A 16,461-nucleotide genomic window follows, 5' to 3' on the forward strand; every position below is an offset into this window, starting at 1 on the left:
ATTTTATGAATACAGTCTTACTAATTAATAGGTCTCAAAGGCTAGATTTAAAATCAGACCACCTAATAGCATATGGACGCAGTCAGTCCTGCTGAGTCTGAAAAGTTGGTAATAAATGGTCTATGTGTTCAGATATGCCCTGATGTCATGTAACAGGTTACAAACAAATTTCCACTTTAACCAACAGTAAGCATTGGTCTGATGACTTATAGATAAATCAAAAGAGTGATTATTATGGAGACATCTTTGTTCTATGTCATGCAAAAAAATGAAGTAAATAATCTTGTTTAAAAAATTAAATTTTAACAACTTCAGTGAGGAACTGATAAAAAAGTTATAATCATGACATTGAAATTACAATTCATGATAGTAACCTGAGAGGTCATACACCTGTACTGTATCATAAATCTCTGTTGTGATACACAGAGATAATGACTTGTTTATCTAAAGATGAGCCTAGAGTTTAATCCAAGTTTCCAGTCAGTATAGTTACATAAAAAGTATCTGTAGTAGCAGAAGGAAAATTCCACTTTGTTTTGACATAATGCTTACACAGAGGCCAACAACAAAGGCTCTGAAAGAAAGAATCATCTTCATATCAGCATTCTTCAATGGTAAATCCTCACCTGTGGGTCAATTTGAATCTGAATTATTTGTATACATAGGTCACTTTTGACAAGGATAACTATCACATTGCAGCTGGTTGAATTCCCAGAATCAAATATAAGAGGGACCAAGATCTTTTTTTTATTTTCATCAAAGTGAAACATGGACAAATAGGTTTCTTGAGCTATAAAATAATCCCAAGAATATGTTTGTTTACAATGTGACCTGGATTCCATGTAAATTTCTGTATGAAAATTTTACCTCTGTCATCAAACTTTCAACAAAGAGTCAAAATTCATGCTTATCTGACACCCCATAATTTTGATTCCTTTGAGTAAACATGATTTGGTGGGACAGATAAACTCACTAATCAGTTAAACAGTATTTCCTTCATGCAACTATCCCTATATGTAACAGGCATGCACAGGGCAATGCTAATGATGTACTTAAGACAGTTAGTCCATACCCAGGTCCCAGTCTTGGTCTCAAATCTGGTTACATGAACAGTCAAAAACTCACATCTAAACTTATACTTAACAGACAGCAAGCTATAGTATTTACATTTCTATAATCACAGCCTGCAAAATTAATCAGTCAGATTTACATGTAAGGTGCTGTCCTGCCCTGCTTAGAGCCATAAACTAGGTATACATTTAAAGTTGCATAACTTGAGGTATATAAAAAAATGCAATTCCCATTAAGTGGCACAGTTGATTACTATTCAAGTAAATGTATTTTCTTTATTTATTTTATTTCTGGTAAGTAGACTGGTCAACAGAATCATTTCAGCCATGACCTGGGCAACATAAAGCAAGACACAAATAGAAACTTAAGGCATAGAATAAGCAAAACACAGAGCTGTATATTCTACTGTGACAAAATAGAGACAATGCAGTCAAATGTTGTTTACAGTAATAAATGTGATATTATTTACAGTATGAACAATTAATTGTAAGAAGTATGACTTTATATAAAATATGTGACTGCAGCATGAGCTCCAAGGACTGGCCATTGTCATAAATGCAAGAGCATTTGATGTACTTAATACTTATTATAGTTTATATCTAAGTAATTGATATGTCTCTTGCTGCCTCACTTCTGCAGGTAGGTAATTATATTATTTATATTATATTATATTATATTATATTATATTATATTATATTATATTATATTATATTATTTTGCTGAGCCATTGAGAAGAATAGCTATAAGCACAAGAAGTAAGCTCTAAAGGTAAACTCTGCCCCAAGTATCTCAGTGAAGAAACTTAACAGAATCAAAACACAATCACACTAGCCCTAAATTTCATGCTGCCACATTATATAAAGCAGTGGCTAAGGTGAATTTAGAAATAAGCAACTAGTGATAAATCAGCTAACAGTAACCATGAATGTAGAGCTTCTCAGGAAGAACATTAAAAGTGTTCAAACTTCTCCTGATAACAAGAACCAAGTCATCAAAACACGTTTGGCATAATAAACAGTTCAAAAGTCTAGGCTAAAAGGGTGAAGTGAGATCACCCAATATAAGATGAGGTGACACGGATATACATTAGAAACCAGCAGTTAGACACCCACAGACAAGTTGTCACACTCTTACTTTGTATCGACAGCATAAAGAGACAATTACAGTAGCAGGTATTAATGTTCAGCAGCAAGATATAGAACCATATAATAAAGAAATATTGTATCCATTAGTAACTATTGCAAGTGACAACCAGCTTTGTAACAAATCAGTGTCTGTAACATCAATCTCTGACCATCCAGAATGGAAGCATAAACATCAAAAAGACATTTATTTATATAGTACAGATTAGCCAGATAAAATATTACCCAAGTCTGAGACCTTTGGCAGGCTTCCCAGTCAATTTCAGTTGCATTACCTTTAAAAAGTAGACAATGGTAATAAAATATGACTCCAGAAAAATAGATAGTTGTTGACAGTTTGGCTGACATAGATCGCTATTTAAAAACACTTTTTGTTTAGTTCTCCATGTTCTGCAATTGCTTCAATAACAGGATAAGCCACAGATTTTGTGTGTGTGTGTGTGTGTGTGTGTGTGTGTGTGTGTGTGTGTATACACACACACACGCATGCACGCATGCATGCACGCACACACACACACACACACACACACACACACACACACACACATATTTATAAATATTGTCACAGCAGAGAATTGTTAAGTTAAGTACATATTCTTAAGGAAAGGGCAGTGATTTAGAAAACAAACTCCTTTTCTTTAAAGTGTATAAAGCGAGGAACACAAAATCACAAATTATTTAGGAATCATTTACATTAAATGTTTTGACTGGCTTCCTTTCAGCAAGACAACGTAAGAAGGAACAGGAAAAAAAAAAACAAAACCGGTGAGTTTAGTGAACCACACCTCTGAAAAAGTATCTCATGCCTTAACGCCTCTTACTACCAGGAAGGGATGTACATTACTATTCAAGTTTGAGTCAATAGGTAATAAACTAGACAAAGATATTTACTGCTGCTGGTGTTTCCCCCAGAAATATCAGTTTATGAGGGTAAATTTATATGATAATTCCAATCTGAAATAAGACAAAAATTGGATAACAGAATATATCTGATTTAACCTACTACATCATAGCCTCAAAACATGCAGACTGTGATGAACACATTAGTTAAGGTTCTATATCTATCAAAACATTTATAACAATATTACTATGAAATGTGTAGTTTCCCTGGAAACAGAAATATTGTAAAGTTTTTACCTCAGGTTGAAAATGTCTTCTGATAAGGAATCGTTGATTCTTACATTACAAGTATAAGTTCCTGCCTAGTATTCAGTAGACATACAGGTAAATATGACCATTAAATACAACAATTTTACATCAGAAGCTGAAACTTATAATCAAGTATATATGTAGTCAAACTTAACAATTACAGAACAATTCTTTGAATTTTTTTGACAGTTGAAAAGAATAAATAACATTAAACTTTATAAGTGGTCTCTTTCTATGAAAAAAAATAAGTGTACAGGAGGTAGGACATTTTAAAAATGATATCATGTTGTATTAGAATTTGATGTTTGGGTACCATATTGAATTTCTATCTCTGTTTCTCTCAGCTTTTTAGAGTACATCATTTGAGATTTTTAAATTATAACAATTCCAAGAAAATGATTTCTGCCTTTGGCATGCTACTTGAAATGCATTAGGTGCATTAAGTAATTTGAAATGCAAAAGCTTGGAAGATGGTCCCGAGGGAGTTGAAGAACTGTGCATTGTATCCACAGTATATAAAGAAAGAGCCTTTAAAAGGCCAGCAGTCAGTTGGAAAAAATATTGTACCTCTTCATTATGTTTCTCATTACAGTATCCTTCCCATTCCTAGAGCTTCCTTTCAAGGCTCTAGTCAACTCTTTAAATGAGGCTGAATATTTTTTGGAATAGTTTAGCCTAAGAAGCATTGAGTTTTGATAATCATCCAACTTAGAAATTCATTTTTGCATATTCTGAAATTCTTTCCTCTAAATTATGAAGTGAGACTTTAAGGTCGTCTGCACTCTGCAAGCAGCAAATTGAGACATTGGCTCTTTTTCTAAAGCTAAAGCAATTAGAGCAGTTAGTTCCAATGAAGAGAAAATCTTCTCAATTTGGAAAAGCTAGCCTAAGGTAGTTTCAAATTAATAAATAAAAAAAAACCTTTTCGGCATCCATTAATAAATTCCATTTCCCTGCCACGTCTTCACTTATCTAACAATTCTCAACTAGCCAAATTGTCGATATATATATATATTTTTTGTTGCTGTTTTACAATAAGACAGGTGATGGAAAATCAAGTAATGTATATCTGCTTGTCTGACATATCCTCTTCGTGGTTGAATCTCATTAGTTTTATTATGTGTTATGCCATTCACTTGTTGCAGAAATTCTCAGATACCTTTCCAGATTTCTGTCAGCACCAAGTACGAAAAGAAAAGTTCCATAGTTTGCAATTCCAGTACACGAGGAATTAAAAACGCTACTTTTAAAAGTTAATTTTCTCCTTTTGATTTACCTCGGTCTAGAGTTGCATTATTTAGTTATATTTTTTCAGCAAAGCCCATTTATTGTGGCAACTAAATATGAACTCATTAACACCTATGTGGTGTGGGATGTCACACCTGTAGCAGCCTACATACATAATTGCATTCCAGAGCATTTTCAGAAAAATCAACTTAAATAGCATAAGACAAAGATATGTAAATAATTTCAGAACAATAAACGCATTTAAAACTGTACAAACAACAATGCTATCAGTAAGACGTATTCTTTATGGTGATAATAGCACATTCATAGTTGTTTTTTTCATGAATAGTATAATAGACTAAAAATTCCGTCATTTTTCAACTGTATCAAGGAAAACTATTTGCTACAAATGTTTAAAGTTGTTGTTTGAAACTAGCCCAAAGGTAAAGTTTGCATCCAGTCCCATGCTGTTTCTCGGCATTTGTCCAAACAGCATGTTAATACAGAGCATATTGCTCAGCTATGATTTATCTTAACAATTGAAATTGCTATCTACCATTTACAGTCTGTAGCCTGGGATTTAGAAACATTTTCTGCATCATGGTAAGCAATTGTGCTCAGTATGTGGCAATGTGCAGGGTGTTTGCAACTTAGAAAATATACTGAGCATGAGCAGGAAGGTTTAAGCAATGCAGCTGTCTGTACTGTATGCTTAATAGCAGAATATTGACATGGTAATAAGCAAATGAGGTTTGGAACAGACCATTTTGTCCTGGGACATCTTCAAGTGGGGCTAGTAAGATAGATAGATTAGCAGGAATTAAGAATAAGGGGAGGATGCAGTTAAATGGGATGGAGGGATGTTTAGGAGTAAATGATGTAAGGGTAGGGTGGGGCTTAGAGGGTTTTGTCAAGTGTAACTGAAGTAGGAGTCACATTTTGGCATGAACTTGCTAGATGGCAGGTTTACGTCTGAGATGACCTAGGTATGCTGGTAAGGTAGGCCTTGGTTTAGTGGTTGTGGACAGGCAGGCAAGGTGAGTGATAGCTATATAGCTCAAAATTTTGTATTTTTTTTATTTGAGGGGGCCTTGCAATGGTAGTTTTCTTCATGGTGTTGAACCATTTTCTCTTTAACATGGTGCTTTGGTGGGGTGGCATTAACTGACTAGAGTGCACAAGATTACCCTTCAAAATAATGATTGTGGTTAATTTTGCAGGCTTGTACCCCTTTGGTGTTTTCTTTGCATTGAGGTTGTGGTTGTGTGGGTGACTGTTGTGTCAGATGGATGAAGGGGGGCATTGACAATGGTGATGGCAGGTGTGGGGTTTACATGCCTCTCAGCTGTACAGATTTTGGCAGAATACCCAGGCTTTACCTCATTATCTTGTTATTTTTTTTTCATAACTCTGTAGATTTCTGACAGTCACTGGTGGAGCATGGAGGGCTGAAGTCAGAAGGTGACAATTGAGCTTTGGACTTCATCCCGTCAGAAAATGCATGCTGCACCTTTTACTTCGTCAGAAAATACTGTAAAAAAAAAGGCCACTCTAAAACCGTCAGTCTGTATATTAATGGCAGAAAATTGAGCTTCAGCCTTCATCCCCAATTTTCAGGTGGTGGTGGTGGTGGTGGAATAGCCATATTGACAGAGCACTGTCCAGCTGCTCCTTTTAGTGATGATTTTTTTTTTCACGGTCTAAGCTGGAGTTCGCAGTAGTTGATTTGGCACAATGCTTGTTGGGAGGCTGGCAAGTGTGATTTCTGCTTCTTTGTGTGGGAGCATCATTCCCCTTTTTTCCGTCACATGCAGTACAAAAAGGTGATAAAAAAACATAATTGGCAAATGCATTGCATCTGATGAGTCCTGTCTCTGCTGGTGTAGGTGATTGCTACACGGGTCTGTGCAGCCTTATTGCAGTCAGTCTGGCAGCTGTGCACAGGTTTGCTTGGGCAGGGTAAGGCATGGATTCACTGTTTGAATGCTGTTCTCGGGTTTTGGTTGGCAGTCATTGGGCATACATCTCAACTGTGCCGTTTAGCAGAATGTGCAGATTTTCGGCTCATACTTCGGTCTGTTCCTCATAAATTCTGTGGTTTTCTGGCTGATCACAAGGAAGATCGGAGGATGTGCATTTCAGTTTCAGACTTCAGATTCTTCAGGAAATGCATGTTGAAGTGGATTCTGTTATGCTACCAACTTTATAGGCTTGTTAGAGTAATATTTAAATACTTTTGACTGAAATGGGACTGGGTCTTGTCTAATGCTTTGGTTTGTTGGCAGTGCTGTTTCTGGCTGTTGGTGATTCCCTAGAAATTGAGATCGCTAGGTGGTGGTTGCAGTTGCAGTGTGGAGGTGGTATGCTTTGTTTGGAGAACAGCAGTTATGCTGTGGCCCATTATGTCATGCTGTTTCAGTCGGGTTTTAGAAAGGAAGCAAGTAAGTCAAACAACAAGACCGGAGAGAGATGCAGAAGCTTCCAGCATGCGAGAATATAGGTTTAATTTGAAAGTTGCATATGGTATGCAAGGTCTACTGGGAATGAGTTTTTGCAGGCCACGAGGGGAGGAGGGGGGAGGCGGAGCTGTCCAGACTTTGTGTCTTTCAAAAAAAAAAAATCACCCTTGCATACCTTTCAACTATACAGATTTTCACAGAATGTCCAGATTTTGGCTTTATATTCTGGATCCGTTCTTCATAAAATTTGTAGTTTTCTGGCAAACTACTTTCGATTAAATCACTAAACAATGATATGTATTTGGATTTCAGACTTCAGTTCCTTCAGAAAATGCATGTTAACACAAATCCTGTTATCCTGTACTTCTGAAGTTTATAAAAGTAATAGCAAATTTGTCCTTATTTTTGGATCTTTGTCCCCCAATTACTTTAGGCTTTGTCATGTCTTTTAAATATCCCATGACCTTTCTAGCTGAAGTTGATAATGACACATTTTGTCCATTTGTTCCACTTTATGAGGGCTAGTGTTCCTCATTTTAGAGATGGAAGGTTGAGAGCTATGATTTTACATATTGCTCTTTTAAATTTGTAGAGTGGCTAGAGTGACAGGATTTGTTTTACCGTACATTTTCCAGAAACCAAGTCTTTTCTTGAGACTTTGACAGGATGAGAGATTGTGAATTAATACAGTGTACAGATTTTCATAGAATATCTGGACTTGAAACCATATATCAGCATGCATATGTTGAAAGCAGATCTAGTACAACCTGAAGCATGAGGTTCTATAACAATATAATAACAGCTATGAATGAAAAATTGTGCTGTGATGTAATTCATATAGAGTTAACGTCAGCATTTTACAGTGTCACACACCTAACACTATTCAATAAATTAGTACAACTAGGAATTGATGTACACTTGATAAGATGGATAGCTGCATGGCTGACAAATAGGACATGGCAAATATCATACAGCAACAGGACAGGAAAAATCCTTGGTTACAGTAAGGGTGTCCCAGAGGGCTCTGCCCTAGGCCCCAACTTGTTTATATTGTATCTTTCAGACCTAACTTTTTCATCTGAGGTATTCTACAGTCTATATGCAGACGACCGGAAATTGGGTAAACTGAATACATGTGTTACAGGTAAGGCATGTCTGCAAAATAACTTGACTAACTTGACAGTTTGGGCACGGGAGAATTGTATGCTGATAAATACATCAAGAACTAAGCACATGCGATTTGGTAGGCATAAATTGATAGGTGAATATTTAATACAGCACACAGTAATTGAAACTGTAGATTCATTTGAGGATATGGGTATATGGGTAGATTCTGCTATGAGTTTTTTAATCATATCAACCAATTGGTTAATAATAGTTATAGAACTATAGGTTGTATAAAAAGATTTATAAAGTCTAGGAAATCAGAAATAATGACGTCATTGTTCATTAGCTAAATTAGACCCAAACTTGAGTATGGAATAACAATACGGAAACCCTATAAGAAAAAAACCATGAGTAAACTGGAAAGAGTACAATGGAAATAGACCAAGGGTATCCATGGATGTAAAATTTAAGTTATTATGAAAGGCCAAAATATCTGAATGTAGTTCCTAGATCGGACAGCTAGTTAACGCATGTGGTAAGGGGTGGTTGTAGTGTTTGGTTTGCTGTGTACACACAGGGTAGTGGGTTTGTTTTCCATCTTTACTTTGTATTATGCCTAACCCTATTTGTTGAATATGGGGATTTTGAAGGGCATTTGTGTTACAGCTTGTCTGACCAAATGTGCATGGAGATGTGAGTCTTTTTTTTTTTTTTGGGGGGGGGGGGTGAGCATCTGACTAGTAGCTCCTTAATAGGGTGGTGAGAGTGATACCTAGAAACTTTGCAATTTTCATGACAGCAAGGTGCTTAATTTGTTGTCTTTGCAGGTGGGGAAAAGCAGAGTAGGCATTAGTCAGTGACCTGAAGGAAGTGGGTCAGAGGTGGAAGTACAGGTAACGGTGGCTGTCTGCACTGACAGAATGGTGCACAAAGGAGTTCAAGTGGGGGAGCATGAGGTAAGTAATTGTTGCTGGCCTGCTGGAAGTTGTTTGATGTAATTGATTCTGATGGGCTGGATGTTCTGGTTGTTGAAGTGGTGCACAATGAGGTCACAGGGAATCTTATTTTACTTGTGGTTCTTTAAGGTATGTTGTATTTGGTGTGGTTTGGGTATTGTGTTGGCAAGTGAAGAGGGTGTATCTTGGGGCTGGGTTAAGCAGGGTTGGGGAATTTTGAGAGTCTGGGTTCTCGAAGGTAGGGTGGATGCATAGCTATCCTAGGCATAGGAAGTTACTAGTTTAATGTTTTTAGGGCTCTTAAGTCGGTTATCTATTAATGTTTCAGTTATGGTTATTGCGTAATTGTATTTGAAAGATAGGGATGCTGTGGGGGAAGCTGGATTGAGGTGTGGTAAACAGCATGGCAGCAAGCTTATTTTATTTTGTACTTGGGGTGGTTTCTAGGCTAATGATTCTAAGTTTTTTTTTTTTTATAACCTAGCCATGTTCAGGTAAGTGAGATTCCACAATCCAGAGTGCAACGCATGTTACTCTTAGTTAAGATGGACATGAGTGAATGCTGTCCTTGTCCAAAGGGCACATAGGTGGAGCCATAAGGGGAATTTGTATCGCTGGTCATCGGCTGTATAGCAGGAGGGTGGATGGTTTTAATTTTCTTTGTCTAATTATTAATGTTGTTGAGAATTCCTTCGTTGCTAGAAGAGTGATAATTTTATTTATAGAATAAGACTTTTCAATACAATATTTTGTTTTATTTCGCATGGGTAACTGTTGTACCATTACTTACTTTGTGAAGTGGGAGGCAATATTATTGGGATCTTTGTTAGGACATCTTAATTTTCAGTGGTGTTTTTGCATCTGGTAGTGTTTGCATTTTATGCAGTGGATGAAGGAAATATGCCCTAGGTGGTACATAATGGTCATTAAGAAATTGGATTATGCATGTGTGGAGTACTTACAGTCTTTTCTTTTACAGATCACCATGAGTGCAGATGGGGTCATGCAGAGTTCGTATTACTTGGGGGCCTGAAGAAATGTGGACTTGACAGGCGACGAAAGAAGCTGAGGAGGGTTTCGGCTGATGGAGTGGCATGAAATGAGGTCACAGGTTGCCAGCAGTGCAGCTGAATATGAAGTTGTTGGTTTATTGTGTTGTTTTTTCTTCCCTGCAGTCACAAGGTAATATCTTGTTTATCTTGTATTGGGAGCATTAGGGTTGAATTTTACACTGTTTTATGGGTAGCGGTGGTCTTCTTTGGAATGGTTCAGATAGTGTTGCAGACATTAGGGTTGCATTGTGTGAGTTAGGCTTGTGAGATAGATGGGGGGTTTTGATATGAGGATTTAGCTTTGAGTTACAAATTTTCAGGCGATAATGGTTTGGGTTTATTCATTACATTCTGGATGGGAACAGCATGTCATGGACCTTGTGTGATCAGGTGACATCGGGCATTCTCTAGTTTGTTGGCATATTGTGTTTAGTTTGTTTTTCCTGGCTTGGTTTATTGATGGTGATTTATATGGAGTCATACTGCTACCGGCCATGATGGTGGTTAAGTGTGATATTGTTTATAATTGGTAGTTGGTGTGATGGCAATATTTTACTAAATGGAATTTAAAAAGAGATTTAAGAGGGGTATTACATTCATTGGATACAAAAAAAAGAAAGAAATTATTTTCATTGGGTGGTAAAATAGGGTTGCAATGTGGCACGGGGGTATGCATTTGCCTCGACATTGTTTCAGTGGCAGTGAGCTTAGTATGGGTGGTCCGTGGACGGTAATGATCTTGGACTCATTGCGAAGCATTCATTGGTTGGGTGGTAGGGATTAGTTAGATCATGCGCAGTAGTCATGATAGGTTATGAGGTTATGGTTTGCTACCTTAGCATAGAAGAGGGGGTCAGTGGCTTGTTTTCAGCTGTTAGGTAATTGGCTGTTTTTTGTTAGTTATGTATAGGGTTAGGAGATAATTACTTTGATCCAGCTTGGTTAGGGAGGACGGGTACACTGAATGATATTTGGCTAGTGCCTTACTGGTGGTTAGATTGCTGGAAGTTTGGTCAGAGAGAGGGGGAACAGCCTGGTCAGGCTGGTGGGCAGAGAAGAGTGTCAGGTTTGCCCTCTTCTGTTTCCCCTCTGGTGTTGGATGTGCAATTCAATAAGTTGGGAAGGAAAGTGAGTGATTGCTCTGTTGGATATGTTAATAAGCAAACAGAGCTGCTTATTTAGATGGTGGTGTAATTCAATAATTGAAGGTGAGCGGGGTAACGTTGCCTTGTTAGTGCAAAGATAAGTAAGCAAGTGTCGGGATGCTGCTTATCATGGGTAAGTGGTTACGCTGCCCTTATGGTTATTTTATGTTCTCTTGCATGGATGTTATTATCACCTGTGTCATGTTTTGGTTGCAATTTCTAATTTTTAGTTAACAATCATGTTTATGGAAGTTCAATAAAGGTCATCAAATGTAATGTGGTGTTGTGTGTTAACTGAAGTGGACCAGGACAGCATTATTAAAATGGATAACTCAGTAGATGGATACGAGGGTAAACAAATATGGTGGAGAGATTCAGAAACATATATGTCATGACTATGTGCACTAGCTATGGAGCAATTCACTACTGTAAAAGCCCGGAATTACAGGAGGCAATCCATTGAATTATATAGCAGGCAGCTGTAGCATTAGCATACCTGTATATGTGACAGTCTGTACTTGCTGTTGGTAATCGTACTGCTGAATGTCATCATCTTCAGGGATGCTATGACATTGTCTGTCCCAAGCATGAAATTGTGGAGTGCATGTGAATAACCATGGAGGAGCTGGTCTAGATGAGTTACTCTTATTTGTAGACCTGTGGGTCATAAAGTACCTATCTCTATGAATAATGTATGTGTGACTTTGAGAATACTAACTACAGTGACCTTTAAGTGAACAACAGGGAACATGGTTGAAGTATCCCAGGCATTAGCCTCAAGGATATTTCATTAGTTACTCAATGCCATGCAACTGCATACATGGTAGCATATTTGCTTTCCTCATTCAGAGAGCACAGAGCCAAAACCATGCTGGCTTTTTATGTTATATCCTGTTTCCTGAGATACTGAGGGCCATAGACTACACCTACATTGAAATAAAGGCCTCATCTTGTGAGCATGGAAAAAAGTATGTTAACTGTACAAGGTCCCACTACATCAACTGTCAAGTGGTCTGTAATGCAAAGGGTTTACTCTACCTTGTGTTTTCAGGACAACTAGGTAGTGCCATTGACTCCTACATATGGCACACATGCAACATATATCACTAGCTTATGTGGGACTGTATTTACCAAGGACATATGATTAGTTATGCTGGGTATGCCTCGGAGCCCTGGTTGATAACACCCATTAGAAATTCACAGACTGTGGCAGACAATGGCTGCAACCATGTCCTGTCATAAACCCAGGTCATTGTTGAGTATGTGTTTGATCTGCTGAAGGCCCACATTTGTTTCCTGGATTTATCTGGCAGTGCTCTCTAGTATGACCCTGACATACATACCAAGATATTGTCTGCCTGCTTTATTGTACATAACATACCATTGAGGAAACAGCTGCAGGAGGCAGTATATATGCATGATGAACAAGCTCCACTACACCATGCAATGCTATATGAGTGTAATGAGGAGGCTGCAGAGTAACTGAGAGCAGGGAAAGACTTTATCAGAAAAAAATGTGGGTGTATTATACCATGGCACTGGCTAAGAGGCAGTAGCTGGCTCATAACTATGGGACAGATTAAAGCATTATACAAAACATTAAAATTGATGCATGGAGACCTACAGCCAATTTTTGCTCATAATGCATAGTCTGGCCACAGTGTCCATCAAACATAGGATAAATAAGTAACATGATGCAGAGGGCAGGGCAGAGTTATCATCATTTGTAAAGGTGTGAGGGCACATTGTTAAGTGTCATCCGCATGAAAGTTTGTGAGTGTTGATATTACTGAAATCAACCTGGTGCTGTATACTTCAGGTCTTGAGGAAGTCGTGGCCTAAAGTACACTGGGTAGGGAAGGGGGCATTCTTGTCATTTTGTGTGTTTGTGCATGCGCATGAGGATTTTGGAATTGGAGATTGTGTGTGTGCATATGTGTGTGAGAGTGTGTGTGTGTGTGTGTGTGTGTGTGTGTGTGTGTGTGTGTGTGTGTGTGTGTGTGTGTGTGTGTGTGCACGCCTTCTGGGACATGGCCTCAGCAGTTGTTACAACACTGTGGTAAGCTCATACATTCTGGTCCAGAGCACCCACATGATTTGTGTGTGCATTCCATGCATACATCCATCCATGAAAGCATCTTCGCCTGGTAGGGTCACGGACACTATCCAGCCCTTGTCTACAAGAAGGCATGCTGTATGAACAAGACTGATTGACATGTCTGAAATTTCAATATTAGAAGCTCCATATCCTTGTGATTATCCTTATTTAACCTTACTTCCATGTGGTTGGTGAGGAGGAAGGGTCAGCACTCTGTGTGCATGACCTAGACCTACTCCTTCCATAATAATATTGATTGCTGGAGACAGAGATGTAGCAGCTTCAAGAAGTGTACTTGGTACATGTCCTGTGTGCACAGTGAGACCTGTGTAGTGAAGGCTGCTTCTGGAACATGTCCATCAAGTCACATAAACAGGATGTGCAGCAAGGACTGAGTTGCCATTAGTTTGATCATCAGCACTGGCCATGCACACATGGATACAGAGACAGCTAGCTCTGGGAGAGATGGTGCTCTGCTTAAAATGTATGGGAGGTCTATTCCAGAGCATGGGCAGTCTCTGGGTTATGAACCTGTCCTTCCAGTATGTTCTCTTGATTGTGGTAATGAGGATGAGGTCTCTGGAGCGTGTGGTGCAGAGGGATTGGGATTTCTTTAGATGTAGCATTTCTAACAGAGCTGGGTCAGACATGGCTTTGTAAATCAAGCAGAGATTGCCTCTAAGTAGGAGATATGAGACAGAGAATAGCTGGAGTCTTTTGAGTCTGTCAGTGTAAGATACGTGTTTAATGCCTAGGATCCTCTTCATGAAATGATCCTCTTCATGAAATACTTCTGTGGCCTCTCCAGCTATTGCAGGTGTCTAGTGAGGTACATGCCAAAGGGGCATTATACGCAATGACTGGTCTAATGAGGGAAGAGTAGAGAGAGATGATGACCTCTTTCTTCCTAGATACAAAACCCTTGGTAATGAGATGTGCCAAATATAAGGACTTTCTTTTTTTTTTCAATAATAAATCTTTATTGTTTTACCAATTATTCATACAACATTACAGAAAAAAGAAAAACAAAAAGTTCCCAAATAATACTTCTAACAACAATACTACAATATATATACATTATTTACATGAATGCTTCCATCGGTTAACCAAAATCAATAAAGAAAAAAAAAAAAAGGAATATCTGAGAGAGATTATCCACAGGTCTAATATCATTGTAATGGATTATTGCTACTAACTTTCATTTTAAGGTATATATGTCCAGGGGTTAAACTGGATTCGGGACATTAAGCCAATATAATATTGAAAATGTGCTCCCATATTTTCGGATTATTTATATTTTTTCTATGATCCTTGATTAATAATTTGTGGGCTAATATATGTTTCATCGCTAAACTTTTAAAGTTGTCCCATGAAGCTTGGGATGGATTCAACCAATTTGTAGCTATATAAAGTTTCATTAACAAAAAGATATTTATAAGTATGGTCATTTGGGATCTATCCAAATTATTAGGAGGGATATGTAAGATCATAAATTCCCAAGAAAGTGTAGAATTTTGGTAACCCATCTTTTGTAGCTGAATTTTTAAAGAGTTCCAAAGTTTATATACACATTTACAGCTCCAGAACATGTGTAAGAGGTCAGCCATTTGGTCTTTACAGTATGGACATTTAGGAGAGTTTTTAGAGTTGAATTTATGCAAGCTAAGATGTGTGTAGTAGGCATTATTAAGTATCATCAGTTGGGTAAATGTTAACTTTTGAAGAGAAATTGATTTTATTGTTGTTATTTGCTTTTAATATTTTATTTTCTTCTATCAATGGTATTTTTTCTTTCCAATATTTTGACAAGAGTATATGATTTTGGTATTTCAAATCTTTTACCAGTTTACTTGTAGAAGTTATAAATTTGGTATCCTGTAGAAGAGTTTGCCATAAATTTGAACATTTAGTTAAAGCATCATCATTAATTTTAAAGTCTCTGAAGTAACTTATGGGAAGATCCTTTAACTGTCTCAGTGTGATTAAATAAGATTTAGGGAGATTCATCACCTGTAATAAATGTGTTGAAAAATTGAGATATGGGTACATAACAAGTAAAGTTAAATTAACTATAGGTGGTAATTTTTTAAGCTCTATTAATTGATTATTGATTTTCAAGTTCGGGTTCTTATGAAAGGGTTGAAAAGTCATCATATGTTGAATGAGATTTAATGATTGAAAAAGATTTTGTATCAATATTATATATACTTTAATGTGGTCCATTATAGCATATGATTTAAACGTGTCTTTACTTAAAAAAGGTAATGATTTAGGATTGATATTCAAACTTACAGCATGTTTGTAATTCAAAACCAGCCACTTAGGTGACCATTTATTACTAGATATCTCATAATTTGCAATTCTTAAAATTCTATTAGAATTTATTATTAAATAGTATATTTCAAAATTAGGTAAATCTAGCCCTCCTTTATTTTTCGGAGTCATCAATTTATCGTATGATATTCTGGTTTTCCTAGGTTCCCATATAAATTTAGCCAATTCGTATGAATTTGTTTAAAGAATTTCTTAGGGATTAAAACTTGCGTAGCTCTAAAGATGTATAATAATCTGGGTAGTACATTTATTTTAATAATTGAAACCTTTCCCACTGATGGTAATTTCAAATTATTCCATCTTCTTAAGTCAGATAATATATGATCCCAAAGCAGCTTAACATTATTGATATAAAAATCTTTATTATCTGTGGAAAAGATAATACCCAAATATTTTATTTTATCATCAGATTTTACTTGTCCTACCAGTGGTAAAAGTGAAAAGGGTTTTGGCGTTTTTAAATGGAATTAATTGTTTTTTTTAAGGTTTATTTTGTAGTTGGATATCTCTGCAAAGTCATCCATAGCTTTTAATATTTTTTTGGTGTCTGAAACTGGTGTCGTACAATAAATGTTGAGGTCATCAGAAAAGGCAGCCATAGACATTTTAGTACCTTAAATTATTGGGGCATTGTGGTATATATTTTGTTTAATATGTAAAAATAATGGTTCTATGTATAAATTGAATAATATAGGAGATAAAGGACAGCCCTGACGAGTTC

Source organism: Protopterus annectens, chromosome 11.part0, assembly GCF_019279795.1.
Source record: "Protopterus annectens isolate FY-2018-M chromosome 11.part0, PAN1.0, whole genome shotgun sequence".
NCBI classification, from domain to species: domain Eukaryota; kingdom Metazoa; phylum Chordata; order Ceratodontiformes; family Protopteridae; genus Protopterus; species Protopterus annectens.